General features: G+C 41.5%; 1 protein-coding gene across 2 annotated transcripts in view; it reads left to right on the forward strand.

Annotated features, from left to right (window-relative positions):
* The window catches only part of LOC137795085 (zeta-sarcoglycan-like), a 296,918-nt gene that overhangs the window by 49,067 nt on the left and 221,410 nt on the right, over positions 1 to 26,441 (forward strand). Inside the window, exon 1 of one of the 2 annotated variants that reach the window (XM_068592346.1) lies at positions 20,304 to 20,874. The exons of the other annotated variant lie outside the window; for it this stretch is intronic. The gene's annotated coding sequence lies outside the window, so the exon portion shown is untranslated. Of the gene's footprint in view, positions 1 to 20,303; positions 20,875 to 26,441 lie in introns of those variants that run through there. 2 annotated transcript variants of the gene reach the window in all.

The raw sequence follows: 26,441 nt of genomic DNA on the forward strand, positions 1-26,441 counted from the left end.
TCCCTTTAAACGAGCACATGTGAATCATCACTGGTGCAGCTGAATGCTTTTAAAAGTCCCATAATTTGTTCGATGCAAATCACCTGTGTGTCGTTCCAAAGGGGGTCCAATCAATTGTCCTATAATTACAGCCGCATCTGAAAAATATTCTACTCAAATCAGACCGTCTGTCTTTAGAAGAAAGGAAACCGTCTCCGGAACAACGTTCCTTCATGCTTTCGCGTATAATTTGGTGAACGTGTAGTTTTGTGTGCTTGAAATGAGACGTTGCAGGAGACGGCGGAGTATACTTTAGTAATCAAACGACAGATGACGAAGAATCCCTTATCAGGAGACGAGCAGAGCGGCCCTGTACTTGAGGTAGAAGTGACGGGGCGACCTTTTCCAACCACTGTGACTCCACTGCTGTCGAATGCTCATTTATCACACTTTGCTGACTCTACTTTCAAATGACGTGGATCAGCATGAGGCTGAGAAAAGGGTACAGCTGAGTTTCACATTTCTAATGTCTTACTCCTCTGCTCTCGGACAATTTGCATGCGTCGGACTTTTTCAAACTAAAGTATACTTTAAAGAATATGTTCAACCAAATCACCGAGAGACGTATTGTACCTTTAGTAGTGCATCGGGTGACCAGATATGAGTTTGTGAAGAATCTGGCAACCCTGAGATCGGTCGACCAATGACAGTTCCCTCTACAGTCAGAGCTCGCGCAACAAGGTGGAACATAAGATACCGTTTCCAAAACTTGTAAGGGCATAATAACTAGTTTGTGAAAGACCCGGAGAAACGCAAATATCCAACGAGGCAAAATCCCGGACGTTTTTGGAATCCGGACGCAATTTTTAGGTCTCGAAAAGAGGACATGTCCGGGAAAAAGAGGACGTCTGGTCACCCGAGTAGTGCATAGTCGCAGTTTGGATTTTAGTTGTCTATATTTTGAGGTAGCTGTTTACAAGATCCCTATCAACCAATGCAATGGTGGAATTTCATTTGTGTCGCGCACAGCATTGAACCGACCCACAAAGCCACTTCGGCCACCAGTGGACTCCCCCACCGAGCAACGCACAATTACGCAGCGCCTTTCGTTCGGCTGGGCGCACCACCGCGCACCGGCGCGTGTATTTTAACCGGGCCACTCTTCCATAGAGGAAGAGAGGTGAACTATGATTGGATAAAAATGCTGTTAACTAGCTCCCAAGGAAGGCACAGCAGAGGCCTGAAGGAGCAGTGGAACAGATGGAGATAGCTGTGCAATGGGAAAATAAGCGAATAGGGAAATAATATTATAATACATGTAGTGTATTTGTGAAAAACAATTGCATTATAAAATGGCTATAACGTCTCAAACGGATGCTGAAGGGTGCCTTGTGAGTCCGACACTGAGTGGCGTGACAAATAGTCTGTTTTTGACGCCCTGCGAATAAAAATGGCATGACAAATGCGTTGTTAAGTACCTACTTCTTCAGTGTCCCTGCTACTTTAGATAATCCACGCAAGACAATGGCCCAACCGGCATCTCCACTTACAGACACACAAAGGCACGTGACTGCAAAGTATGTGAGGGTTTAGGGCTGTCCCACTGTCAAATCCTCTAGGGTTTGAGGACATTTGCAGACATTTTGGCTCCTCTATGAACATTTTCCGTCCGTCCACATACCTGCAGACTTTACCCGAGGAAATTACCCATAACTTTGAGTATTGTGATGTTAAACAGGCGGTTACCAGTGGAGGCGTGGGAGCCAGAGATGTAGAAAAAAGGTAAACAAAGACGACAGCACACAGGTGTTCAGCCTGGCATATTCAATTCACACAGAAACATTAAGGATCAAAGCTGGTATATAAAATAGGTGAAAATAGAGGAATCCAAGCAGAAACTGTTTGACACAGCTTTATTCATCAAGCATGTCATTTCAGTTCCGGTAAGTTGTTTTGACAAAAACGAGTAAATAGATCATTTGACAATTACCTCTCATCTCATGAGGAAGGCCTGTAAGAATCAGGGAATACAAAGTCCCATTCATATTCACACCATTTCAAGCCCTCAAAGCCTCTTAACCATTTAACAGGTTCATTGATGTCCCTGAGGTTTCAGGGTTTGAGCTGCAAAAACAAGCGCTCGCATTGAGACAGCGCCTCTGTTTTTGTAGTTCCAATAAAACTCTGCACAACCCAGTGGAAGCCTGTGTTTGTGGAATTTAATTGTTCTTAGCATAACCGCACTCAAAGTGCTCTCTCCACCTCTTGTCTGCTTATCTTTCTCTCTCTGTCTCTGTCAGCAGGGAAAGCAAATTGAATATGCTGAATGCGTTTGCTTGACCCTGCAAATGAAGACCTGTCAAACTAATCCAATTTGTTCATCATACGCACACACAGACACACACACACACACACGCACGCACACACATACACACGACGACGAGCCACTGGACGTATATTGAGCCGGGAGCATCTGTGTGAGGCTCTGAGTGCGTCTCTCTGTGCATGTGACCTTGACAGAGTTCCTGGATGCTGTTGACTGATGCGTGTGTGTTACCTTAGTCAACTTCGCCATATGTGGTTATGCAGGCCATACGTCACAGATTCCCGGGTGTGATCGTACACTGATAGAAATATCCTGCTTGATCATTAATTACATAGATTAATCAACGCTGGTTTTTGTCTGAATTACTTCATGTCAGGCCTGCATCGCCACGAGAATTCAAGGCGGAAGTGTTCTGTTCACCAAAAAGAAAAAAAAACACACCTGTGATTAGTTCATCAAATAAAGTAGGCGGGTGACATTCACCTAACAAAGCCTTTGGGTAGGATTCAGCAATGGGATGGGCGGGTTGCATTCACTCAGGAGGAAGGAGTGCTCCATCTGTTCAAAAGCATGGTGGCGTTGTGTTTGATAAACAAGGCGACTGTGTGATGTTCAGGAAGCGGTTTGTGATCCAGAAAAAAATAAGAGAGAGATCAGACACCAGGGACTATTTACAGGGACTATTTACAGAGCCCATTTACGCTCGCTGTTTTTAGGGTTTGCACGTTCTCCCCGTGTCGGCGTGGGCTTCCTCGTGGTTCTATAGTTTCCAACCACCACCAAAATAAAACTCTTGCATGGCGACGAGCTCGAGTTACCTCACGTTCACAGTCATGTGCTTGTCTTCTCTCTCTTTTTTTTTTTTGCTGAACATAAAGAAGGGTGATTTTTATTTCAGAGGCTGCTGGAAAAACAAATCTCTTTTTTCAGACCGCAATGGACTTCTAATGCATCATCATTATCCCTCAGGTGGGAGTGGAATACTTTCTTTGGTACGATAGCGTTAAGCGATAACACTTAGTGTATGCTTCAGCCGCTGGTAAGAGGAGCTGTGAGTGTTCGTTTTGTAAAAAAATAAATACAAATCTTTCCATGACACGAGCTGATGAGCCACAGAGAAATTCTAAAAATAAACAGCATAGTGATTTGTTTATATACATTGCACTAAAGTGGCGTCAACTTCACCAGCCAGTTGCGCACTTTGTGTATGTTGTAATGTTGTGACCATAATTAATGATCTCATTTAAATATTGTTGTGACCTGGTTTCTGTTCCCAGTGCCTACTGGCGGCATATAAATATACATTTAGAGAGGGAAAAAAAAAAGGTTGCTGAAGCTGTGCTGTGTAGCTGCTCTGAGCTGCTGGTGATTAATTACTTTGAACACAACATGGATGGCATTATTATGGTGTGTGAAAATGGCACACACTCAAACATTTGCATACACACACACACACACACACACACACAAACACACGTACACACATGCAAGCATGATGGCACTTATTTGCTCTCAGGTGGACCCACACATGCTCCATCATCATCCCTTTCCCGCAGTGTTTATATGTCCGTCTGTGCTCACATTCACTGTGTGTGTGTGTGTGTGTGTGTGTGCGTGTGTGTGCGCGTGTGTGGGGAGGAGTGACATTTCCTATATCACGTACTACCGCTTGTTTGATCTTTCCTCTTTCATCTTCTCAGCAAAGAAACCTGACATTACAGGGTCTCCCTCGACTCTCCACTCGCTCCATTTTGAGTCTTAAGTGTAGCTGACCGTGCCTGTGTGAGTGTGTGTGTGTGTGTGTGTGTGTGTGTGTGTGTGTGTGTGGGGGGGGGTGTGTGTGTGTATAAGCTAAGCAGAGGGATACATAAGTGTGTCCTCTCTACCTCAGGGTGAAAAAGAGTAAAGTGTGCATTCCCTCCCGCCACATACAACCTGCATTAGTAAAGTAGAGGCTATGGTAGCGTGAACCTTCTTTGCAGATAGCTTTTCGAGTGTGCGTTTGATCAGCATCTGTGTTATCGGTGTCTATATTATTCCATCTGATTCGTGACCACAAAGGCCCGCTAACATTTGAGGAATTTCAGGTGACTCACCACAAAAATGCTCCCTAACCTTGGGAGTTCCTGAAAAGCTCCTTCTCTATACTGTACACTGTAAAAACCTTGAAATTCTTTAACAGTGGAGTGAAACAGACATTTGTAAACAGCTCCTCATTATTATAGTAATTGCTCAGTGCACTGGGGCTTTTACAGGAGTCCGACAAGATAAATACAAAGTAGCATATGCAACAGAGCAGAGAATTGTTCTGCAGAGCTGAATGTGGAGCCACACTGGTGCTTCATTAGCAGTGGCTTGGGAGGATATCTGTGTTTTCCCTCACAAATCAAAAGGTCCCCAGCGGGACACTCTTGGAGTCTCTCGGTCAGGAGCTGCTCATCCACCAGAGGGGGGAGCTTTTAGTCCCCGTGCCAGCAGCCGTCCACCTCACTTAAATGTCCCTCAAAGTATGACATTGAATCACTGGCAGGCGCAGTGCTGCTATTTTGGAAAGGACACTGGTCGCTGACCTCTGACCTCTTTGTGGACAAGGTGGAGAAAACAAAGACTTTCACTCGAGGGAGTCATTAAGTGGCGTAATACAGGAGGAGGTGTGGTACGTTTAAACAACGACCTCAGTATAAATACATCGGAGGCCTTCATTACGCTCAGTATGAAGAACAAACTTGACAAAGTGAAGTCGTTTCTGTGCCATCGGTTACAGTTTAAAGTCACACACCTGAGCAATCAACGATGGGACTCTCTGGCGATATGAAGGATTTATGGAGTGTCACTTGTACAACATACAATTTCCTGCAAGGTGGGTGTTGAAATAATACACTTTAGTGAGCTTGTTTTTAATGTTATGTATAGAGGTTATTATTAGATTAGTATTGTATATGTTGTGGCTAAAACTGTGGTATTGAGACCCCTGTGGTGTGAAATGAAACTTCTGAAAAGGCAGCATACAGTCTGAAAGCCGCATTTACATACTTGAGGATGCGGCTTGTTTGAATTAAACTTCATCCAATGGTTACTGGATCACCACTAGTTTTGTTTTTGCCACCTCTCAAGTCTGATTAGAAAAACAAAAGCAATTATACAAAATGTACATCTTTCGTATGAAATGTCTTGTCAGAAAATAGAATATTTGGATGATTGAGGAATCTGCTAATGTGAAGTCCGTTATCAATATTTATATTTTCTATTGTGCATCACATCCATTCCATTTCGAAATCCAATTACATTTGGTGAAAGTCTAATTTAGGTCAGATATGCTTAATAATTGAAAAGCCTTGAAATAATACAAACTATTAAAAACTGCAGAGATACAAGGTATTTTTAGAAAGTATTTTGACTCATTACAGCTTGACAAAGTAGCAGACAATACTAATCTCAAAACATAGCCTGCATTGGTAGAAAGCAAAACCATCTGTTAATGCAGTTGGCATTGGCATTGCAGACGTGGCAGGTGGCTGTTTAGACTGATTTAATTTCCCAATTTAAACTAATTCCACGCTTCAGAGACCAGTGTGGAATTTAGCAGCTTATTAACTTTCAGAAACACATGTCTAAGAGTTGCAAGTCATGCATAGTGTCAGTTTATGACACATACAACAGCTGCAGTTAACTGAACACAATGAGGTAAAATACATGTAAAATGGGATTATAATTGGATCAGCTTCACACACATCAATAGCAAAAGGCCTTCCTACACTGGCTCTGATACCGGTCTTTCATCGCGTCCCTATAGAGTTACTAAGTCCTTTCTTTGTTCCCATTTCTCTATTTCTATCCATGATTTATTCTCAAGACTTATGAGCACATTTCTGGTAAACACTAGGATTTAATGGTGCTCTTTCTTTTTTTTTTTAAAGGGTGTGTTTCTTTATGGGGAAGCAATCGATCATTTGATTAACATAACCGTTTCATTTGTCAGTCAAGTTAGAGTTCCTTTAGTCGAGGACCTCTGCTCCCCACCTCAGCCTCGAATGCAAAGTGAGTCAGAAATCCAGTCGGAATCAGACCGCTAGCTAATTAAAAATGCTTGGTTGAGGCAGACGCTTCACAAAATGTGACCAATTCAACCACAAATGACCCAAAAAATTGGATTGACCTGATTCAATGCGTGGATTGTAAAATCAGTTTGGTGGAAAGGGCAATCTTTAGCTCCCGCCTGCCGTTAGCGGTGCATGAGACAGAATATAAACTGCAGTGATTGTTGAAATGCACCTTGGGAGTTGTATTTAACTCCCTTCCAAATTCTTCTGTACATAAACTTGTACCTTAGACTTTCTATTAAAGAAGCAGATGTTTTTTTCAACACAGTTGTTAACATTTTGGACACTTTTTTTAATCAGTTTTGTCAGTCTAATCTGATTACAGCCTTCAGGATTCTAATTCTAGTACGCCCATCTGTTTTTTCCGGTGCAGGGATATATACCCACTTAATACGATTTCAGAGAAATAATGAAACACATGATGACATGATGTCTCCGGATTAGTACTTCTAATTTTAGCAATCAGACTACAGACATTCCTTTACATGGGCTATATTTAATAATTTCCCCACCCTCCCTCTCTCTTTCTAATGCGATAATCTCTTCTTCTCCGTCAAAATACTCTGGAGAGAAGGAAGATGCTATATCATGCACACGCACTCACACTCAGCGCCTTAAACAAACAAAAAACTTACAGTAATGATGCTGTTAGTCTGTGTAGTCGGTGAGTGAGAGACACATTTTGAGCGCGTGCACACACAGACAGTCTGAGACACACACGGCGGGTGTTTCAGACACACAGCTATCATGCTGTGAAAGGCTGTTGTCAGGGTTCCTCTGCACACACAGCAGAATGAAAACACTACTTACGGGACAAGGCTCTGCTTCTGTTTCTTCATCCCTCTCTCTCTCCCTCTCTCTCTCCTTCCCCTTCACTGTTTTACCCAATTTTCCTCTCCTCCCTCTGTCCTCCGTCAATCTCTTATTACACCCGGCCTGTCGTTCTTCCCTCATCTCAATCCCCCTCTATCTCCCTCTCTCTTTGTCCTGGGTGAATGTCATTTTGTCAGCCAGTTGTCATGTCGCCTGCTGCCTCTTTCTCTTCTTGCAACCCCGCTGAAAGACTAATGAGTGGGTGCATGCAGAGGGACGGAAGGTTAACACGGAGCAGGTAAGCTGAGGTGAGCTGCAGTGTGAGCAGGGACAGAGGGAGGGGAATCCTCTGAAAGATGAATTGAGTGGAAATGAAATGAAAGCAGAACGGAGTGAGATATGAGAACGAGAGGAGCCAGGCCGATATTCAATTATCTCAACCAAATGTTTACATCATTATAGTTGCCATCATAATGTATCCTCACAACAAAAGTGTTGGGGGGGAAACTAACTGGCATTGACAATAAGTGATTGAAGGCTCGTAAGTTCAAAACACACCACATGCCAATCAAGTGAATACATCAAACAGGAGTTCAGAAAATAAAATCAAGGAGGACATTCACGTCTAACGCCAACCCCGGCAAAGATAGGGGCGCCGATCACTCCTCTACATGCAGTCTCACTTGTTACCCCATGACTGTGTTTCCTTGTTGTTCCATACTTTGATCCTATGACTGCAACGGAGCCAACAGCAGGACAGCTGAGCCAACCTCTGTTCACCACTGAATCCCACGGCATGCTATCAAAAGCTCTGTGCAATGCTTAGTGGACCTTGAATTGCAATGGATATAGAAAGGTACAACTACAAGGTCAATAGTTAACGAAGTAAAAAAAAAAAACACACAAAGATTTGCATGGTATGTTTTATAGATGAATATCCCTTGTTAGGGCTTTACATATGTAACAAATGACAAATACGTTTAAAGAAATGATCTGACCAAACAAGAAGAAACAAAATAAACATAAACACAATGAAACCGCTGAAGCCCAAATCCCACCGGTGGGATGAAAAAACATGCTTTCTTTAAATAATCACCAAAAGTACACTTTGTAAAAACCTTAATTATTGTCCGCTTAACAATACTTGTGGACACTTCCCCAAATGTTGGATGGTTAGTTTTTGTAAAATAAATGATCAAAGAAATGTAACTTTTCTTTTTTCTTCTTTTTTTGAACTTCTAAAGTGAAAATCAATCAAGGCCTCAAACAAAAAAATGGGACAGGAGCAAAAAATGCCCCCAAACTGCTCGAGGTTCCTACAGCTGCTTTCATCGATGTGTTTGCCACATTGGCAGCAGAAACAAACTGTGGACGCACCTCTGACATTAAGGTACCGATGAACCTGTAAGCATGCAGTACACACAGAGAAGCATAAGTAAGGTTACATAAGTTATGTTTCTGCCTTGTGGATGGAAAAGCAATACTAACTCTTCTTTTTGCTGTGTTTGAGCATCGTTCTGCTTTTTGGTCTCTCACTGTTTCTATGGTTCAAAAATATGCAGCCCCTTTGACTGATAATAATAAAAAAGCATACAAATACTCATCATAACCTTGATGTACTGAGTAAGACACTAATTTAATCACATCCAATTAGTCATAAATCACCAATATTGTTTTAGGTGTTTTCCATTTGTAAACACCTTCTCAAAGCCGTATTTGTTGTATCCAGCCTGTATACTAATGAGACTGTGTTTATGACAGGAAGTACAATAGCTGTAATCTGGTGCTTAGCAACCTCATTTCATTCCATTTTATTGTTTATTGGCATCCGAAATATTGCTTTTCTCTGCATTACTAAAGCCATAACATTGGCATTAAAAACCCATCTTACACACGCACACAGGCATCGTCACACAATAAGCACTTGCCCTCTTACTGCTGTTTCGGTCTCATGCTCGTAAACACACACACAGACACAGACGTACACACACACAGACGTACACACACACACACACGTAGAGCACACACTCCAGGGAGTGTGTTGGCATTTCACTACAGCTCATTCTGTCATGACGGCGTTACGGAGCCTTCCAGACACCTCTCAGACAGATTGGCTTCTCATCTTTAAGACAGCTGATAATGAATTTAAAGCGCGGCCCTTGGCTTTGGCATACCTGTGGAAAAGCAAAATCCCAGACGATGAAAGAGGCAGACAGACACTATGGGCCTTGGCAAGACATCATAGAGCACATGAAAATAACTTGCTGGTGCTGGTGAGAGGAGAAAATTGGCAAGTTTCATAAAAGCCATGCTTTCCCTGATTGCAATAATGAAATGAGATTTGCGTTGCAGCCGTCGTCCTGCAGGAACGTGGAATCTCTAAAATGACAGCTCGGATAGAAAACACAATAACTGGCTGGCTTTTCCATCCACCTTGTGTGTGTGTTTTGATTGATTCAGTTATTGGGCTTTGAGTGAGAGCTTTTCATATGTGAGACAAAATCAGTACCAGAGAGCCGTATACAGTTTCCTCAGGCCACACAGTCATTCTTCAGATTTGACTGACGCAGAAACATTTTGACTTTGCAGGATCTCTACCTTACTCGTGCTTTTTTTAGACTCACTGGCTCCTTGGGTGAGTGTTAACTACGCCTAGACTAGAGTAATACATATCTTTCAGTACGCGTTTCTGCTTAACGATTGAGCATGAGTGCAAATTATCTTCATGAACTACTGTGAAGGGAGGTCATTAGTAATATACAAGGGGCTGAGGAAAGTTTGGATGGTTAGTTCTAACATTTAAACATGTATTTACTTACATAGCGTTCCAACCAACACCCTCCATAATGAGCTTTTAGTAGCGCCCGATCAACCTCCAGCAGGAACATTTTAGCATAGGATGGAGGGGCTACCACACAGCTAACAGCACTCTTGGACTCATTAAAATCATATCAATGATCAATCATTGGTCAATCAAAGCACTTCCGTCAATGGGTCTGCTCTTTTCACCCCATTTATTTTTAAATGAGCAATAGATAGCAAAATTTGAGCTAACTTTGGTCAAATCAGGAGTCAAATAAGAGAGTAGCTACAATTAATCCACCTCATGTTAATTTAGGAAGTCTCCATTAAAATTCAAACCCATAAAGATTGTTGGCAGTTGCAAATGTAATAGGGATAGGAATCTGTGGACACTGAAATAGAGATCCTGGTAGGCAGATTATTCTACAGTTAGTCAGCATCAGGCTAGCTGTTTCTTCCTGTTTCCAGTCTTGATGCTAACCTGTAATTCTATCAGTCTTTTAAGATAACTCTCTGCAAGAACAAGTGTATTTCGCAAAATGTAAAAAGCATTCTGCAGCAAGTCGTACCAAAGATGTACCAAATCAAGTCGTACCAAAGTTGTACCAAATATACATTTTTTTTCCGAGGGGTTCATCCAGGTGAACAGGACCAAGATTAACACAGAAGCCTAACATTTATTTTTGTCTGGTCAGAAGCAAAAATGTGAACAAGACATTTTCCTTAATTCTTATACTTATGCTTGTTTATGTACAAGGTAAATGTGCTAATCTTGGCAGAAACAAACATGCTTTTCTTTGGTTCAGCCACTAACACTATTTCAATTGGTTGTAAAACTCATGGTACATTAACATTCACAGTTGTTTTTGAGGATTTCCGTGAAAGATGAATTTTCTTTGAAGACATACAACATTTTAAAGTTACTATCCTAAATAGCTTAATTTTTTACTACTGATTTAGCTATATATACATATATACATATATATATATATATATATATATATATATATATAAATATATATATATATATATACATATATACATATATATATATATATATATATATATATATATATATATATAATATATATATATATATATATATATATATATATATATATATATATATATATATATATATATAATTTAGGAAAAAGTCTTGCAAGTGCTCAAAGTAGTAACAGGTGTAAAGAAAAGAAATGTTCTCAACTCTAATTGACCTGATATATAATATCTGGATGATAACTTGCTATTTAATTATTTAATAGAAAGTGCAAAGACTTGTTGTGTTTATTATTGACTAGGCTGAGTGTTCTGCATGTAATAGCGAGATCAAAGCGATATCAGGAATCGGTTGACTCGGAACATACACAGAAAAAAATGCGACAGTTACTTAGTCCACAAGAGAAAACAACAACAACATCAATATATTGGAGAGGAGAGAGAGAGAGAGAGGCAAAGAGAGATTTACATGAGATTTCCACGAGATGAAAGGCAGATTGCAGATTGGAAGAGGACGAGAACCGTAAACAAGCATACAGCACTATCAAGTGGATACTGGCTTTTACTCAGGAGTCAAAGTCCCCCCAGGAAAGCAATAAGACTGGCACCATCGCACAGCCGTGTGTGTGTGTGTGTGTGTGTGTGTGTGTGTGTGTGTGTGTGTGTGTGTGTGTGGGGAATCATGATCATGCAGAGTGTAAGTCATGGGGTTGAGTGTTAACCGTCCCCGAGGTTGTAGAACAGCATTTCACAAACTCCTGGGAACCAACAGCAGTAAATTTAGTCTCTCCCCAGGGGTGGAGAGGGAGAGAGGTGGGGAAAGGGTGGGGGTTGGTGATCCCCTGAAAGCCGACAGTGCAATCGTGCAGAGAGGAGACACTAGAAAGAAGCTGCCACACACACATTTCATCCACACTGTGCCACTTTGGAACAGGGTGTCCCAAATGTACTTTTAGCCCGGGACCAAAGTGGAGCAAAATACGGGGTGACTTAATCCAGACTGGGATTTTATGAAAACATAAAGTACAGAGGCTTATTTCTGGATACATCAGCCCCAAAAAAAAAAATCTCGAACCTGCCATGCGTTGTGCGGATCCGCGCAACGCATGGCAGGTTCTAGATTTTGTTTTTTTTAAAGTGAAGGATGAAAATGAGCTGTCGCTAAACACAGCTGCTGCAGCTTAAAATAATCAAAAGCGATGCGTACTTAAGAGAAATGCCAAATGACTATTGGTGATAATGAAAGTAATTATAGCAAACAACCGTGTCAAAAATGATACAGCACATATGGATAGTAAAGACATTGTGCTTTTTTTTTACGTGACGTTAAAGAGCTGCTCCTATATTCAGTAAATCTACCGGATGAAATGCTTGTAAAGTTAGAAAAGAGAGGCACTGAGGGAGGCAAGGTGGGGGAGCAAAGTTGATGCAAACGGTCGGTGGGAAAGCACAGAACGCTGAAGCAAAATAAAGAACGACGTTTTGAGGTAAATAAAAAAGAAAAAGGCTAACGGTGCCTCGGAAGCATGTAGGGAAGAGGATAATGAGCAGGAGGAGAGGAACGAGGGAGGAGGTGGTGGTATAAAAAAGGCAGTCATGTCTGCTGGTGCTGCTCCCTCTCGCCCTTCCCCAGACGATGGGGTGATGGTGTGGAGATGAAAGAGACACTTTGAAGAAGAAGTGATCCTTCCCTTGCTTCTTCGAAGGAGGAGAAGTGGGATCAGAGCAGAGGCCCCTGACACAGCCAGAGATGTCAAGATACACACACACACACACACACACACACACACACACACACACGGTACGTTTCATATTATGCACTTGACTTCTTTTAGAAGTACTTTCAAAGGTGACTTTACAGTCCATTTTATTCTGCTTTGCACACAGCTTTCTGAAACTGACCATATGGGCTCACGCGTTGTCAGTGCTGACAGCACGGAACTGCTCACAAAAGTCATCTGCACTTGTAGCTGGGCGGCAACTACAAAGCCAAGATCTTTTGCTCAAGTTGCAGTATGCTCTGAGTTTGAAACTCCTTGACATTGCTCTGAAGTCATTGTCACAAATTCTCCACCGAGGTGGGATAAGTCCTCCATTGGAGGTGGTTCCTGACTCAGCGCTCAGAAATGAGGAAACGTGGAAGGATGACGGTGGAGCGGATTGTGAAGGCGAGCAGAAGATGTTTGGTTGACTGCACTCCCCCTTTGTCATACATAATCTGCATCATATTATATGAACAGGTAAACGTTGGAGCTACGTTGTGCAAACACAGTCTTTGACTATGTAGCATGTCTGGAGTGTCCAGAAATGGCAGTAAAGGATTACGTATGTTGGATTTGTGTATTTAATTGGCTGTATTCTCCAAACCAACACCCTTTCTTCCAAAACATTGCTTTTTGACAATTTCGTACTTTCACAATTGATTTTACCCGAAAACTAACATTTAGGGAGGTCGGTGTAATCAATCCAGACAATACAGGAGAAGACCATCATAATACCTTGAGTTGAAGAAGGCCCGACGCATAGAACCAGGTTGTGGCTTCATTATTGCCATCTGTATTTGCACCTTGTGCTCTCCTGGGTGAAAATCACTCCTTCATCTCCTTCACGTGTAGAAACAGTGAGGCAAAGTGTTAGTCCACATAGTTAGTTCTGACAGCTGCAAAGACAACAAATACATTCAAATCCCTGTTGGTATCTTCATATCTTTACACATTTTCTCCAAATAGTCCATTCACTTCATATTCTCTGCATCATTTCAATCTCTCAGTCAGATTGAATCGCTCCAATCATCCAGCCACCCATACAAAACTCTAACCATTGATTTCATTTCCAACCCATCCTTTTTGTATTAGTCCCCGGCTCTCTTAATGTCATACTGTCACTTTGTGCTGTCGGCCTTCGGTTTAATTCTTATTGTCTTCTTTTGACTTGGCCGTGTGTGTTTGTTGCCTTTTCTGGTGTTATCTCTGAGACAATTTCATATCTATGAATCCATTATTTGATCACTTCACTCATATGAGTCTTATATTCAAACAAATTCTCTTTTCGTGGTATGCTGTCATTTCAATCCGGCGCTAATTGCTTAGCCTTTCCACTTTTCACTTTGAGAACTTTAGTATTCACACTCACACGACCCACAGCTGCAATCAACCTTTTTGATGTGCTCATAGCGCTGACGATGTGGTAAATTGTTAAATTCTAAGGTAAGCCACATTTTTAATTGCTCTGAAATGTCACAGAATAAATGAGAAGGGGAGAAAAAACAACCTCTGGGCCCACCAGGAGGGTTTTCAACCACAAAGGGTGGACGAATACTCTTAAATTGTATAAAATGACGATTTTAAGCACATTTAATTCCATCTGAAAATAATTTAATTAGATCTTTAGTGTTAAACCGGATTTGATGTCCCTTTGCTGTTAGAAGAAGCTAGGTGCTCCGGTGAAGACAGCGATTGCCTTTAAAGGATTTGTGTTCACGGTCCTGTGCTGGAGGACATCCGCCTCTTTGTAGTGTTCTTCTGCAAGACTGTAGCTGACCTTGGACTCTGACCTTTAAAAGAAGGGAAGCAGAACAATTTCCCAAAGGGAGTGATTATCATTGGAGGAGTTCCATGCACAATAAAAAATATTATTGGGCCTCATGCAAGAACCACTGGTAGTGATTTGTAAGGAGAACTTTTATCTTATTTGAAATTTTATCGGTACGAACATAGTTTTAATGTTGTAGGTGTCATGTAACATTACTGCTGTCGTTTTTCTTGCATCTTTAGATACCAACCTGATATTCTGATATTGGCAAAGACAAATATATTCTACTCAATCAGGTTTATGCAAGTCCGGGAAAAGGACTTCTGAAGCAATGCCTGACAGCGTAACATCACGTATAATCTGTTGTATCTCCATGAGCCAGTACCAGTTTAGAGTAAATCTCTAAACTTGTAAAGTTCCTATTTTTTATTCCATGGTACTATTTTCATACATGAACACTTCTGGACATATGGGGCAGGACACGTGCTGATTTCCAATTTCATGAATTCACACTGATTTATACACAGATTCATTAATTTGTCATGTTTACAATGGTCATTTAAACGGTTATCTAAAGTCGGGGGCGTTTGCTGAACCTGACGTGGCACACTCGTAAAACAAGATTACCTGCTAAGTACCTCAAAGATTTAGGAACCCTATGTAGTACTTCAAGTATTGAGTAGTTCCGTTAATTCAAGATAGGGACTAGGCTTGTCTAATTCCCTTCCCATGCTGTATTAGGTGTCCAATGTAACCAATGTAAATGTGTTGAGATGGATCCCTGCAAGGTAAGCTAGAAGCCTCATGGTTTGACGGCTTTCAGTTTCAGATGGTTTCAACTCATAAAACGTTCACACCCGCCCGGTTTCTGCCCTGCAGCTGATGATTAGCTTTACAACACCATCATGTAATCCAGTAACTATGGTTTGATTCTGCTTTTCCTGACATTTAAGCAGCCATTGATGTCACACTTTCACCTCCCTCCATGTTCGGTGGCCCACTGCATATTGATTGAGAACCAGCCAAGCTTTTGAATACCAACCGAGGGTGTCATTGTCACACACACAGATGTGAAGACACATCCACACACACAACTAATTAAGCGGTCTTCAGGTTCTATTGATATTTGACTGTATCCTTCCTGACTACAATGTTGACGTATACCCACTTGTGTCATGTCTGTGTGAGAGTTGAGCTACCAAACCGTGATTAGATGGTCGTTAAACAGACAATGTTGATACAACGGCACGCAACCTAAACATGTACTAACACTTCATGGAGCGAGAGAGCAAGAGAGAGAGAGAAAGAGCTCGTACTAGTCGACCTTATGCTCACTCAGCTTTGATTCAAGCCCATGGATGAAGGTTTAGGATGCCTTCCATGATAACATACAGCACACATAGCAGGTAGAGAGGACAGATGCTGCCTAGCTTTTATTAATGCAAGCACACACACACACACACACACACACACACACAAGCTTGGGGAATTGGTCAATGGGGTGTCAGTAACAGGAGGTCGATAAGTCTACAGATAATCACAGCCAAGGTTGTTAAGAATTGATGTGTGGGGGTGGATTGAGATTAAAGTGGACTATGGATGATTGCCTTTTGGGAAGAAGATTATGTTTTGCTCCAATTGATATGTTACGTGTGTGTGTGTGTGTGTGTGTGTGTGTGTGTGTGTGTGTGTGTGTGTCTTTGTGTGTGTGTTGGCTTTAGTTGCCCCTTGTTTCCCATGGGAAGGCCGGTGGGAAGAGTAAAATCCACGGCAGCAGAGATGCTGTAAATTAAAAAAAAAAAAAGAAGGGAAAAATACTTTTCTCTCTACCTGTCTGGCCTGACAAGACTTGGTAATTTAGCTACAACAATATTTATCACATACATTGTTAAATGGAGATGGCATGATAAAGACTGAAATTGAAATTGACTTTTTTTTGTGAGTGACGGGTTAGACGACTAAAAGCTTCAAGGGACAGCTTTTTCCCCCTACATCAAAAATACACATTTTTCCTTTTAAAAGGCAACTTATCAATCAAGGTTGTTTTGATGCGAATTGACTAGTTTTGGAGGAATCAGTCGTGGAGATGTCTGCCTTCTCGCAAATGTAATGGGACTATATGGATTTTGGTAACAGAAAAAAAAACTATCTATTTTAGATTTTGGGCTGAACTGTTATTGTTAATTTCGAAACCAAATAATAACACATTCTATCTAAAACGCTGGGCTGCACGGTGGTATAGTGGCTAGCACTGATGCCTGGGTGGGGTTCGGATACTGGTCTGGCAGGTCCTTCTGTGTGGAGTCTGCATGTTCTCCCCGTGGCAGCGTGGGTTCTCTCCGGGTTCTCCGACTTCCTCCCACAGTCCAAACACATGCAGCTTAGGTTAATTGGACTCTACATTGAGTGTGAATGTCTGTCTCTTTGTCTGCCCTGTGATGGACTGAAGACTTGTCCAGGGTGAACCCTGCCTTCACCCATTGACAGCTGGGATCGGCTCCAGCGCCCCGCGACCCTAAACAGGACAAGCGGTTCGGATAATGGATTGTATCTCAAACACTGCCAATGAAGAATATACAAAGTAAAGAAAAAACAGTAAAAGTCAAGAACTCTAGGTTTCAGAGTCTTGAAAAAAATGCTAATCAATACTTGTTGTGGTCATTTCAAGGGTTCTCATCCATTAGTTGGGATATGTGCATCAGGATTGGAAGTCAGCGTTGGTTATCTTTAAAAAAGATGTTAATGGATGAAAAACAAAATCTTTACGGACTATAAATATTGCTTTTTGTTCAGATACATTGATTCTCCTACTATTTTCCTCTTCATGTTTCAGCCTGAAATGCCAATGAAATGTAATTTAACTGAATAGACAGTTAAATAGACAGGAAGGAATGACAGACTGTAACGTTATGGGCCGTAGAGTATAGAAAAGGTGCATCTCTGATTATTCTTGTCTGACTCAAAAATGTGACTCTGCAGTAACTGTTTGCAGGTACAGTACACAAGAACATTGATTCACCACATGAGCCTGCTGCACATCCGAGTCTGAACAAGTGCATGTACTTGTGTTGCTTTGTGTGTGTGTGTGTGTGTGTGTGTGTGTGTGTGTGTGTGTGTGTGTGTGTGTGTGTGTGTGTGTGTGTGTGTGTGTGTGTGTGTGCGCGCGCAGTGCAGCACTGCAGGACTGCTGATAGCTGAACACACTGTGGATTCCTTCCTGCGAATGTACTGAATATCCAAAAAGAGGGAGAGGCAGATAGAGCGAACTCTGATTTATTCAGTGGAACAGCAGGAGGCAGAGAGTGTGAAAGTCAATAATTTCAAAGTTTATTTGCTTATTCAACAGCTCCACTCTGATCTTCATCATTCTTCAAACTTGGTTCAGTAGGAAAGTGTAAACCTACAGAATGCTGGCCTGTGAGTTTTGTTGTGTCAATGCTATGTTGTTGTTCTTGCCAAAGTGTGTCTATATACGAGTAAATCTGCTGTTGGAGTGTATGTGTTTGTGTGTGTGTGTGTGTGCGTGCGTGTGTGTGTGCGTGTGTGTTTGAGGTGAATAATAACTTTTTTCTTATTACCCTGGATACGGCACGGTGCTTCCAAGCTTCGCTCACTGGAGTTCAATTACTGGGTTCCCTCTGGCTCGCCTTTTATCACTGAATAAGTAGCTCTCCGATACTGTGTGTGTGTGTGTGTGTGTGTGTGTGTGTGTGTGTGTGTGTGTGTGTGTGTGTGTGTGTGTGTGTGGTCAAAGTCACACAGTTGCATAAGAAGGTACCAAAAACATGCAGCAAGGTTTATAAATGCAGCATGTACAAAAAAAACAGCCCGGCATGGTTGCCTGCACACACACAAGCAGTGGTCGGCCAAGGTACACAAACACATTCATGCATACAAGCACACACACTAGTAGTCCCATGGACACAAAACACAGGGACACTTTCATTACCTTATTTGTTTTTTCCCTTGGTGAAAAAGGATTAGTTTTTCCTCTCTCTCTCTCTCTCTCTCTCTCTCTCTCTCTCTCTCTCTCTCTCTCTCTCTCACACAGACACACACACACAGACACACACACACACACACACACACACACACACACACACACACACACTGCAATGCCTCAGAGCTATACAGGAACTTAGATTTGGGTCATCAACGCTATAATGAATGCCTGCAAAACAGAGATAGATAGTCTCTCACTGGTTTTCACCTATTGTGATGTTGGCACACTGGTTTTCCGATCAAACCGTATACAGCACTTTCACTGAGCAACCCAGTAGGTAAGTAATTGAAAATAGCCAGAGTCATTGTTGGAAGAAAACATTATTCACGCTTAATCATTTACTGTTTCACTGTTATATTCAGACTTCTCATCTTACTGTCTCTGTTTAATCTTACACACAAACTCAGCATGTCTCCAGAGAGCCATGAGATTGGGGAATCTGTATGTTTCTGTCTGAAAGAACGTGCCGTTCCTGTTATCATATGACCATTTCTTACAAACCGGTCTATAGGACGAGGGAAAGGTTCCCGATCAGGCCGAAGACGTCATGAAGGTTTCTGTTAGTGGGTCATGATGAGTCTTTAAGAGGTGGTTCTTTGAGAGATCTTTGAGCAGTCTTAGATATGCAATTTGTCTACCATGTTGTACTTCTGACTCTGCTTCTTCCTTGCAACAAATAAATGTTCCTGTTTTAATGATTTCACTTCAAGGGGTTGAGTGAATTTTTTTAACAGTCATAAATAGGGAAAACACCACACTTTGCTCCAAGTAGGTTGACATTTATAGATGGATTTGTCTGAATATTAAGAGTTTGAAGAGCTGCGGTCATATTACGGTATGTTTGCTGAGTAAAGTACCTGTAAGATGAAAAGCTTGAAGGGATTTACTCTTTATGAGTGACATTTATTGGAAATTCCATAATCTGAATAAGCGTCAAGCAATTGAGAGATAAAGATAACTACAAGAAGAAAAAAACATATTCAAACATAACCTTGTACATTTATTATGGTTGCCTGGTTGAGCATCCAAATAATGATTGTAATGTGGTAGCATCATCCCTTGCAGTGTCTCATCCTTTACAGTAATTTTATCTGAAAACTCCTCAACTATACTCCTGAAGCAAGGTAACTGCAATATTATATTGACATTAAATACGAGTGAGGAATTAGTCTTAGAATTACCATGGAAAGAAAATGCTGCTTGTCAATGTAATGGAACAAGTGATAAACAAAGAATTGTATTATCACTCAAGCTATGCTGTCACAGTTGTTCCGGTTTATCCTTTGAGTATACTTAGTTTGTCCTTGCACACTTTGCCTTACAAGTTATGCTTAACATTTTTAAATGTGTACATTCTCAACGGCAATAACACAGAACAAACAGTGTATGTAGGTCTTATGACTATTGCACATGTGGCACATACACTGTTTATACACTATGTGCCACTGTATAGGTCTGAAGCTCAACATGACCTACATTTGCTGTTTCAATGGGATATTATGTTGATCAAAACTACAGAATCAGAGCTTAACTTTCTTTGGCCACGCTAACAAAAACGTTACCAAGGGAAGACACTCAGAGATCAGAAGGATGAGGCAAGACGTTGCTGCGGACGGGCGGGAAGAAAAGAGAGAAACGTAGGATAATAGTGAAGTCAGTAGGCCCTTGTCTAAGAAATCTACAAGTGGAGAAATAGATGGTATATAATGATAGGTATGGCTATTCCTGAAAACCTCAATCCATCCTCATAAAGGTTGTGAGGGTTGATATAAAAAAAAGGTAGGTATTTCACTCGCAATATTATACATACAAAATAAACATCACATAATAAGGATGTGAATTTATATATTCCCTTACAGGCATATGCAAACCACATTATTTTCAAATGTATCCATTTATAATTTGCAGCATCGTTATGATGTGCTCTTCGTCTCTTCTTACATACGCCACAGCTGCACACGAACGCAGCACAGAGCCCGTCGCCATGAAGATATCAGACTGTGTACTAACATACTGCTCCAGAAATGAAACCAAATAGAACAGAAGGAAATGAAGAACAAAAAAAAACCCCACAGAGCAATAAGACAACGATAATGAAGAGGACGGTGGAAAGAGACTTTGGGGAAGGAATAGTTACTGAAGGAGTTTAGTTACTGTGCAACTTGTCTCAGCTACCGATAGTCAGCGACGACGCGCTGGGGAGCCATTTATGGAAAAAGTTTCCCAAAACATGGCAGCGCATGTGAGGAAGAAGTGTCCTGACATTTGGATGGCTACTTCTGCCACACAACGCCACCAGCAAACACGTCTTGTCCGAGGTAAGAGTGCTCGCTGTGTTACCCCTGTGTCTGATATTCAACATCGTCGCTGGTCTCATGAGCAGTGCCGGGCTCGACAAGAAGGATCAACTCTTCCCTAATTGCGAAGCTAAATGCCAGCTGTTTGTGTGTGGTGAACGCGTGTGACCTGCTGGTGCCGGTGTGCTAATTCAGGCGTGATAAAAGTTGGCAATTGGCTGATGGGAAATGTAGCATGAAGTGCATCGTAACGGTTTATCCGACAACGGAGGTATTTCAGAGCGATTCATCGGCGTGGATTGAGCAGGTCTCCTTCAACGTAACAGCTGCAGCTCATTTCACTGATTAGTCAGGACGAGTTATACAGGTGCGTGTCAGTACGACTTTGCGCACGGCGTGCAACGCAGAGCCGTGCGCAGAGTTGTGTTCACGTGTTGGTGTAAAAAAAACAAACACGGATTTGTGGATTGATTTCATTGTTTGTTGGCCCAGAAGTATTTTGGATTTCTAATCTGTGGTTGATGGTAACCACATCTAAATTTTCACCAAGCTATATTTGTGAGTGACAGCCGACATTTCTTGTCTTTATAATGCAGTGAGTCATTTCTTGCTTTGCATATTGTTGAGTAATTTAAGTTTTGACGGGACTATTGGTCATAAAGTTGTGTCCGGGATTGTTTTTGAAATTGTAAAGATATTATTTAAAACACTATCTACTGAGATTACCGATTCAAATGTACTTTTCTACTACACCAAAACAGACGCAATTGACTGATATTTTGTCATAACATATCTTGCTAAAAAAATACATTAAAGTAATGAAAGTCATTTCCTACCTTGGTAGGTAAAGGACGTTATTAGTCAGTCACAGGTAAGAACCAATAAAGCACGTGGAGAAGGGAATGGACCAATCAGCAGAGGAGATAATGATTAAAGGAAAGAAAAAGGAAGGAGTTAGTGGAAAATAGAGGAATAGGGAGGGACTGTGAGAGCAGAGAAGGAGCATGAAAGGGAGGATAAGAAAGATAGGAGTGGAAGAAGAAAGAAAAACGAGAGGGAATAGCTAAAAAAAATAGTGTGATTCATGTCAGTCGGGCTACTGTGCATCATCCCGTATTCACTGGCTCATGATCTACCACTGCCTCAGACAAGTGTGTGTCTGCGTGTGTGTATGTGTGAACACTACTATATTCTACACTCTGAGGAAATGGTTCCACGGTTTGGATAAGGATACAGATAAAGGCATGGGGAGATGGGGTTGTAAATCACCACACACACACACATATACACACACACGCTCCACGCATTTCGACCTTGACTTCGGCTGCTACCCTCCACCTCTCATGAACATGTCGTGTGTATTATTCTCCCTCTCCTCCCGCTGCTGGAAACTGATGTTTATCTACTTTACAGAAGATAACGGAGAGCACACGAGGGAGAGAATGGGGGAGAGCGATAGAAAAAGAAGTAGAGATAGGAAGAGTGTGTGTGTGTGTGTGTGTGTGTGTGTGTGTGTGTGTGTGTGTGTGTGTGTGTGCAGAGAGAGAGAGAGAGAGGGAGGACTGAGAAGGGTTTTAGCTTGAGAGCAAGAGCTATAGAGGAATGAAACAGAGAGGGGTCTGAATAATAGATAATATACCCAAATAATAGATAGTGAGACGTGCAAAACTGATGCGCTTCTGAGTGTGTCCTACATTTGTTCATTTGCTGAAGAAAAGGCACAGATGCAAATCTAGTGTGTGCTTGTGTGTATTAGTGTGTGTGTCTGTGTGTGTGTGTGTGTGTGTGTGTGTGTGTGTGTGTGTCTGTCTGTGTGTGTTTCAAGGATTTCTCATGAGAAATAAAATGGTGGAAAACTTTGGCAGGGCTGAGCCACCTTTTGTGGCATCAACGGAAATGTGTCCATAGCAATGACTTTGAAAAATGGTTAAATTAAAAAATCTAGCATCCCACGACTGGTCAGATTCATAATCCTGTTAACTTCCTTGTTTGGTTTTGCCACTTTATTCGTCCATACATTTACATTACATTTCATTTAGCTGACGCTTTTATCCAAAGCGACTCACAATAAGTGCATTCAACCGTGAGTTGAACAACAAGAATCAAGAAAGTACAATTTCTTCAAGAAAGTCAAACCACAATGTGCTATCAGTAAGTGCCATTTAAATGCTACTAAGATGTTACTTTCTTTAGTATGTATAGTAGAAAAGATGTGTTTTTAGTGTGCAATGTCAATGGGGAGCTCGTTCCACCATTGAGGAGCCAGGACAGCAAACAGTCGTGACTTCGTTGAGTGTTTAGCTCGCAGTGACGGAGCTACAAGCCGATTGGCAGAAGCTGAGCGGAGTGAACAAGCTGGGATGTACAGTTTTACCATGTCGTTGATGTGGATCGGACCCGATCTGTTCGCAGCACAGTACGCAAGTACCAATGTTTTGAAGCGGATGCGGGCGGCCACCCGTAACCAGTGAAGGGTGTGTAGGAGCGGAGTAGTGGAGGCGAAATTAGGGAGGTAAAAGAACAGTGGAGCTGCTGCATTCTGGATGAGCTGTAGAGGTCGAATGGCACTAGCAGGTAGACCTGCCAGTAGGGAGTTACAGTGGTCAATGTGCAAGATGATCAGAGCCTGGACGAGAACCTGTGCCGCCTTCTGAGTGAGAAGGGGACATATTCTCCCACAGCATGACCTACAGGAACATGTTGTTGCGGTAATGTTGGCAGTCAGGGAGAGTTGACTGTCGAGAGTCACACAAGGTTCCTGGCATTCGAGGCAAACACTGGCATTCGGGGCACACACTGAGTTGTTGAAGGTAATAGTGAGGTCGTGGGTGTGTCCTGGAAGGAGAAGTAGTTCAGTCTTATCAGGGTTAATTTTCAAGTGGTGTGCAGGTATCCACTGAGAGATGTCAGTCAGACAGGCAGGGATTTGTGCTGCTTCCTGCGTTTCCGCAATCGGAAACGACAGGATCAGTTGGGTGTAATAGCATAGTTATGGTAGAAAAAGACACGCGAGCGAATGACCGAGCCCAGAGAGATGGCGTACAGAGAGAAGAGGACAGTAGTGAGAGGACTAGGTTCAGACACAGATCTTCTCCCAGTTACACGGTAAGTGTGGTCGTTGTGGTAGGATGAGAAAAGGGAGAGCACAGAGCCGGAGAACACAGAGCCGGAGATACCCAGCGAGACCAGAGTCTTTAACCAGAGTCTTTAACCAGAGTCTTTAACCAGACTCTTCTATGTTCAACTTGTATGTCTCATGTGTTCAGACGATTATGAAAAGTGCAATGTGAAGCTTTGCTCCGAGACAAAGCACAACTCTTTCGAGCAAAAGTATCAACTCATATCCGAAATGAAGGAACAGACTTTCAAGAGCAAATACGATCAGAATCCTAACACAGTCATTAACTATCAAACAATGATGTCAACAGAGATAATAGAGGTGAAACAAGGGTTAGGGTCCCTCACACACATTTTATGAAAGAATAATAAAATGTGGTCAATTTTTTCATCACTAGACACCTGAATTAATTGAATTTAAAGCTACAGGGCAAAGACAATTAAGTTACATTTATTTTTGGAAATGACTACTTTATTTAAGATAGAAGAACATTTTCCAAAACCTTTTAGGAGTGTTTTTTTCTCTCCAATTTTTAAATCCATCCCTTATTGTAATTGAAATTAGAGAATATGTTTTATCAGTCTTCATAATTCATCCAGTTAAATTTGAAAACTGATAATAAATATTGTTGAGAGAAAAAACTCAAGTAGTTCCAGAAGGTGTATGTCCGCTCTATGTCCTCTCCAGGCTAATGCCATGCACAACCTTTGGCTTCTTACCGTCTGTTCTATTTATCATTGCTGGAGAGATCCCATAGCTATGTGTTTTTTTTCCAACCCTGAAGATAGCACATTAGTGTGAAGTACAGTATGTCCTGGTTAAAGGTTTATGTGTCCTTGAGCAATGTGCAGATGCGGGGTGACACAGTATATACTGCAGGTGTCGAGCCCAATTACATTCTTGTTGGAAAGTATTAATTTTTCTTCTCCTCCACTGTCTAATGTTCTAATAGGTTATCATGGCCACTGCAATGTTATCCCAGTGCTGTTCTGTATGCAGCTTGAATAATTCAAGTTCTGAATTATTTAACATGTACAAAGGTTCTTACAATACTGAGCACGATATGGCAATCAAATATAGTGTGTGCACTGCTGTATGCATGTGTGTGCATTGGCATGTGACCAGCCGCCTCCTACACTAGCTCTATTAATAAAAGTGTTATCCATTGTGACTCATACTAACGCCAACTCTGGCATGCTGACTCATACACATCATACTCCAGCAGTACAAGTTGTTTCTTACTTTAAAAAAATAGTAACTTCTTTTTACCTTGTGCAAAAGTCCTTTGGCTAAAGGCGTCGTGGGTTTTCTCAAAGTAAAGTGAGACTAATTAATCAGGAAGTCAATAGTTCCTTGGCTAAAGTAAACCTGGGTCTTCTCCGTATAGTACTAATTTGTAAGGAGTTCAACAGTCCCTTGGTCAAATCAGTCTTGGGTCTTCTCAAGATAAAATAGTGCAACTCATTAGGACTTCAATACTCCCCTGGCTGGTGAGAGTTTCCTCACGATAAAACGAGACAAATTTGTTCAGACTTGAGTGTTCCCTTGGCCAAAGCTGCACCTATTATTTCCCCAACTAAAATGCTCCCAATTCATTAAGATTTCAATAGTCCCCGAGCTGAAGACGATCTGGCTTCTCCTGGAATGAAGTGGCACAGATTTATGACAACACACCGGAAGCCAAGCATTTTTTGGAGCATGAGAAATACATTAAATGGTGACTAATAATGTCCCAAGTACAGGCTTCATTTGAAATCTCTAATGCACCAACACTACATACTTGGGAAAGATGAGGTAAACAGCAGCCTTTTAGCTACAAGGGAACATGAACAATAAATACTCTGACTAGGTTTTGTGTTGGAAGCATGTTAACAAAACTAAACGTCGTTTGCGTGATCATGTATTCTGAATTTCCCCATTTCTTTCACCTTACATCACATAAAGAACCTGAATATAATCAGACGCTGCAGCAGCAACTTTCATTATTTCCAAATTTAAATATGAGAATACTATTTTTTTACCCCCAAAAATACTCAATGTGTTTGTTTGCTGTTAAATGTTTCAATATTCTTTCAAGGTGAAACACTGAATATAATCACAAGCCTAAATAGGCAGGCGTTTGTGCAGAAACATACACAGACACTACTAAAATAAATACACACATACACACAGGAACTGTGTGGTGCTGACTCATGGAGATTAGAGGAGAATAATAATCCTATTATCCTGTTGTCTTTTCCCCGTGTCTTCTATACACTTGACAAGAGAAGAATGGATGTGTTTGTGTGTGTGATAGGGAAAGAGCGAAAGCATATGGGGTGTGCCAGTGTTTCTCTGTGAGTGTTTGCTGCCTTTGGACATCCACATGGCAATGGCATAAATTTGGTGTAGTTTAAATTACTCTGACTCTCCCTGTTGGTGCACATGCAGCTGCACTCTGAGAACCAACTGCACACGGGCAGGGATTCAA

Source organism: Clinocottus analis, unplaced genomic scaffold, assembly GCF_023055335.1.
Source record: "Clinocottus analis isolate CAN_PGR_092001 unplaced genomic scaffold, fCliAna1.0.p SCAF_27, whole genome shotgun sequence".
Lineage (NCBI taxonomy): Eukaryota > Metazoa > Chordata > Actinopteri > Perciformes > Cottidae > Clinocottus > Clinocottus analis.